Raw genomic sequence first — 5,423 nt, 5'->3', positions numbered from 1 at the left:
CTGTGTTTGTTCGATCCTAGGGGTTTTGTCGCCTCATTCGAGAACTCACCAGTGAATACCTGCCTGCTCGCTCCGCCGATTCCACTGCCTCCACTCCACCCTTCGAGCTTCCAGCTCTCTTCCATTCCCACCTCGCATTTACCTTCGGAACCGCTGCACACCCTCTCTCAGGAACCTGGCATCTCACACCCACGCCTCGAAAGACCCGCACCGAAGTAAGCCTGTTCCTGTTTCCCCTCCGATCACTCATTCTAAGCCCATCATAACTAAGTTCTCGTTTCAGGCCAACCTGGTCGAGTGGTCCTCACCCTTCCGCTGATGTCCGGGAAATAGATTTTATTTTGTCCTGTTGTAAATAAATCACTCACTCATCCCTATCCAACGTGTGGTTACTGCATGTGGGTCCGTAAATTGAAACCCATCATGTCAATCAGTGGCCAAGCCTGAAACAAATATTGAAAGATGAAGAAATTCTTTTTGATATTTTTGCAATATTTAGCTAGCAGTTATGTGAAATGTACTTATATTTAATTGTAGCTCTAATTTTTTTATATGTGCAATGTTTTAGGCTTTATTAGTTACATTTATAGTGATTTTCTAAACTTCTCTTAAGAGTAATACTACTGTCTTAGTCCTGTCACGTTAACAAAGAAATTAGGATAATTGCAAAACTGTTCAGTGTTTACAATATAAGGCTTCAGTAGTTAATCTATACAAAGGCTGTTTTGCCTTAATTTTTTTATTTTTTTGAAAAGTCTAAATGTTATATTGCACTAATAAAATATATATTTTTGCAGGCTTCAAGAGGATCAGCGTGTGAAGATCACTTTATAATGATTTGAAAAAGGTAGATTAATATGTTAGTGAAATTAAGCACATAAGAGTGATATAATGACAAACTGATGAACAAAAACAAAATGTTGTCCTGTTATTGTCATTGTACTTAAGGTTGCCATGGCTACAGAAATTGGAGGAGCATCCTTAGATGACACAATACAACCAGCTGTGCGATTCCTCATGTCCCATGAACTGGAAGTCCAGTTCAACCTTTTGGCCAACATTGGAAACAAGCTCTTGGACCTGCGTCTCTTTGATGTTTTGTATGGTAAATATCAGTTTTTATTGTCAGAGTAACTTTTTTTTTTCACTTTTCTTTCTTAAACATATGTTAATTTATTTTGGTTTTTATGCTTTTGTTTGTTATTTTTAGTAATGTTTTTAGGTTAAAAATTGAGTCTTCAATTTTTGGTTTTATTTGAACAGTATTCTTTCACTGTTGTTAAGAACTTAAAAATTTGAAGGTAATATTGTTTGCATTTCAAACAATATTAAAATAACCACAAAACCACGATAGAACCTAGTAGTTGATTTATATAGATGGATATATTTTAAATTTACAGTAAGAATATAGTTTCTGTACATAATAATGATGACTCAAGAGTCCTTTTGATTATGGCATATTTCTGCAAGCATTTTTGCCCCATGAAGGGGGAGATGCAAATCTCATGAATGTTACATTGTGCTAAAATGAAACACTAATACAATTTCTACCTTTGCTTGTTATTTCAGGGGACTTAAAAGAAATTATCCATCTACAGAATCACACAAGCATACAGCAAAGACTCTCGAAGTGGTTTACTGGAGCCCGAGTGGAAGTGGAAATAGACTAGAGAGACTGCCAGTTCAAACTCAGGTTGGGGAGGTCTTTCAAGATGGACAGTTTCAGTAAAGTATGAGAGATTTCAAATTTAAGCATGCATATGGCATGTAGGTTATTTTTAAAAATGTTTAACAAAAATATTGTGAAAGATCTATATAGGTGTGTATATTCACATTGTGTGTATCAATGTGAATATACGTGTATAAAGTTATATAGATAGTATTTAGATGTATACATTTATAGACTTGTAGGAAAATATGTAGGTGTCTTTATTTGTGTGCATCTATAGATATATATTTATAGATCTGTTTATAAGTTTGTTATAGTAAACTAGCTTCTGTTATTTTCAAAGATGTCGTGAATAATTGCAGATTTCTTTTTGTGGCACCATTCCCTGAGTATTAATGAAGTTCTAATAATTGCTGTAGTGAGGTAAAAAATAACTCCTGACAATATTTTAAATTACTAAATAAAAGCCTTGAGCAAATAAATTTTTCATCTCTTTTTTTTTTTTTTTTTATTTGAACACGTTTTAAGCTAGACTTTGGATTGTTGATCAAGATTGCATATCTATGAATGTAATTCACATCCAGGTTAGATGAGAATTGTTTCCACAGGATTAAGGCATCTGGGTCCCGCTGAAAGCCCAGTCAGCACCCATTGAAATCAACCTGGGCAAACCCATGTGGGGCCACCATGGAAACCGTGGACAAACCCACTTGTTACCCATATTCTAGCCCAGTTCAGACCCAATTGGGACCCAGGTAAATATTCCTGACAGCACCCTAGTGGGCCACAGATGAGCCTCATGTAAGTTAACCACATGGGCCCCACTGAAAGCCCAGTTAGCACCCAAAAAATTTACTTGGGCAAACCCATGTGGGGCCACCATGGAAACCGTGGACAAACCCACTTGTTACCCATATTCTAGCCCAGTTCAGACCCAATAGGGACCCACGTAAATATTCTTGACAGCACCCTAGTGGGCCACAGATGGGCCTCATGTGAGTTAACCATGTGGGACCCACTGAAAACCCAGTCAGCACCCATTAAAATCTACTTGGGCAAACCCATGTGGGGCCACCATGGAAACCGTGGACAAACCCACTTGTTACCCATATTCTAGCCCAGTTCAGACCCAATTGGGACCCAGGTAAATATTCCTGACAGCACCCTAGTGGGCCACAGATGGGCCTCATGTGAGTTAACCATGTGGGACCCACTGAAAACCCAGTCAGCACCCATTGAAATCAACCTGGGCAAACCCATGTGGGGCCACCATGGAAACCGTGGACAAACCCACTTGGTACCCATATTCTAGCCCAGTTCAGACCCAATTGGGACCCAGGTAAATATTCCTGACAGCACCCTAGTGGGCCACAGATGGGCCTCATGTGAGTTAACCACATGGGCCCCACTGAAAACCCAGTTAGCACCCATAAAAATTTACTTGGGCAAACCCATGTGGGGCCACCATGGAAACCGTGGACAAACCCACTTGGTACCCATATTCTAGCCCAGTTCAGAATTGGGACCCAGGTAAATATTCCTGACAGCACTAGTGGGTGGGGAGTTAACCATGTGGACCCACTGAAAACCCAGTCAGCACCCATTGAAATCAACCTGGGCAAACCCATGTGGGGCCACCATGGAAACCGTGGACAAACCCACTTGGTACCATATTCTAGCCCAGTTCAGACCCAATTGGGACCCACGTAAATATCTTGCACCCTAGTGGGCCACAGATGGGCCTCATGTGAGTTAACCATGTGGGACCCACTGAAAACCCAGTTAGCACCCATTAAAATCTACTTGGGCAAACCCATGTGGGGCCACCATGGAAACCGTGGACAAACCCTTTTGGGACCCATATTGCCTGCCCACTTATATCCCATATGGGGCCCACCTAGGTGTGCTGGCTGGGTACTTTTTTTACAACATGAAATGTTTTGCATATTGAACAAAAATGTAAATGTTGGTCTTATCTGACCAGAATACATATTGCATGTTTGCTGCATCGTTTACGTTACATTTAGTGAGGTACAAGTGAGACTTGTGGCTTTTGTGACGCAAGAATTTTCTTCTTTCCAATCTTTAATGGAGGACAGTGGATGACAAAGAAGGGTAGTACAGAGCTAATGAGAAGAAATTGTGAACAAAAAAAAGTGATGGGAAGGAAAATTTGCAAGCTATCATCCCTTTATATTAAAAAAGTCTTTAATCTTGTAAAATCAACACACCCTAAGAACCTCAGAACATCGGAAAAGAAAGTTCATACTCCGTACTATAGTACCATTTCATTTTTATAGATTTGTAGTAAGACATTACATGACCCTGTTCCTGAAGGTGTCTTTGATTTATTGAACTGTAAATCAAAGACACCTGTAGTCTTTTGACCTCAAAGATTTGTGGATTGAGCTCTGCTCTTGAAATTAGAAGCCTCAAGCTGCTGAACTGTCTACCCCGCTGACTTAAATTTCTTTGAAGGGTCTTTAAAAAACATGAAATAACTGAACTAGGTCAGACCTTAATGTCAGACTTATAAGCCATCACAAACCACATATTTTAGGTGTGATAACTTCCTCTCAACAGTTTATTCGTCTGCCTAATGCTTAGCTAGTTTTACCAAACTGTATCTAGGCATTATCTTTCTGATTATTTACATTATAACAATGAGTTTTGATGCTGTTAAAAAGTGGGTCAGGCATTTCTCAGGAAATAATAAAACAAACTCATTCTTTTTAAGTCTTTCTTTAAGATTTGAGGTTTCATTACTACATGTGCATACATTCTAAGAAGGAGTGAATTAGTCATCCAAAAAATTAAAAGCATATCATGAGTCAGTTTTCTTCAGTAAATGCTAAGCCTTCAGCCAAAGGACTGGTAAGACCACCACCCACTCCACGATGCTGAAACTCTAACAGCATAACTGTGTCTCAAACTTCAAAGATCCTGCTGCCACACACTGCAACTTCTGCATTGGATGACTCAATGTGACAATTTCACAGTCTTTGGCTGTATGCATTTTTATCCTCGCTTGATGAAACCCAGTTTTCTGCATCCTTTCTAAACATGTGTAGGTGGGTTAAGCTGTTATTTCATTTCAAGGGGCAGGTTGAGGTAAAAGATAATTGAGGTAAGTTGAACATCACTGAAGCTTCAGACAGCTCACGCTTTCATTGATAGTCCAGAACTTCTCCCTGCTGTGCTGGTTTGCATTTAGAATTTAGTAAGCCAATGGATTCTGTATTGCCTACACATTTTAGGATCCGCTTTACATTGCTTAGACATGATTTTTTTTTTTTTTTTTTTTTTGTAAAAGTAAATGAAATCTGAATTACTAGTGACATTCTCTGGAAGTGCTAATATTTCCTTTCAAGAAATTTGTTTAGAATAGCTACCTGAAATAATGATGAATCTGAACTACTTGAAGAGGTTCTAAAGCCTCTTCAAGTAGTTCAGGTTCATCATTATTTCAGATTTAATCACACATGTACTTCTTTAATTCATCAACATGCATTAAGAGCAGACTGTAATACCTTGGAAACCTTCTATTACATATAGGGAGTTTTTTTTTCTTTTACTAATACAGGTTTAGTTCTTTGATTTTATTTCATTTTCATTCCAAATTGCTCTTGATTATATATTCACCAGTAGAGGATAAGTTGAAAATGATTAGAAAAGTTAAAGACTAATTTCCACCTGTGTTGATATTCTTGCTCAAGTGATGTATATGTGTTTCTTCTACATTAAGACAAAACCT

General features: G+C 38.4%; 1 long non-coding RNA gene across 1 annotated transcript; it reads left to right on the top strand.

The window, feature by feature from the left end:
- The first annotated feature begins 284 nt into the window (after nt 1-284).
- Nucleotides 285-1,782, top strand: LOC129366719 (uncharacterized). Its single transcript, XR_008606645.1, has 3 exons — nt 285-847; nt 949-1,105; nt 1,570-1,782. It is a non-coding gene; the product is annotated as an uncharacterized LOC129366719 (long non-coding RNA).
- The last annotated feature ends 3,641 nt before the right edge of the window (nt 1,783-5,423 follow it).

Source organism: Poeciliopsis prolifica, unplaced genomic scaffold (assembly GCF_027474105.1).
Source record: "Poeciliopsis prolifica strain line A6 unplaced genomic scaffold, Auburn_PproV2 SCAFFOLD015, whole genome shotgun sequence".
Lineage (NCBI taxonomy): Eukaryota > Metazoa > Chordata > Actinopteri > Cyprinodontiformes > Poeciliidae > Poeciliopsis > Poeciliopsis prolifica.
The sequence above is the reverse complement of the archived record's forward strand: the minus strand, read 5'-3'. Positions and strand labels throughout refer to the sequence as shown.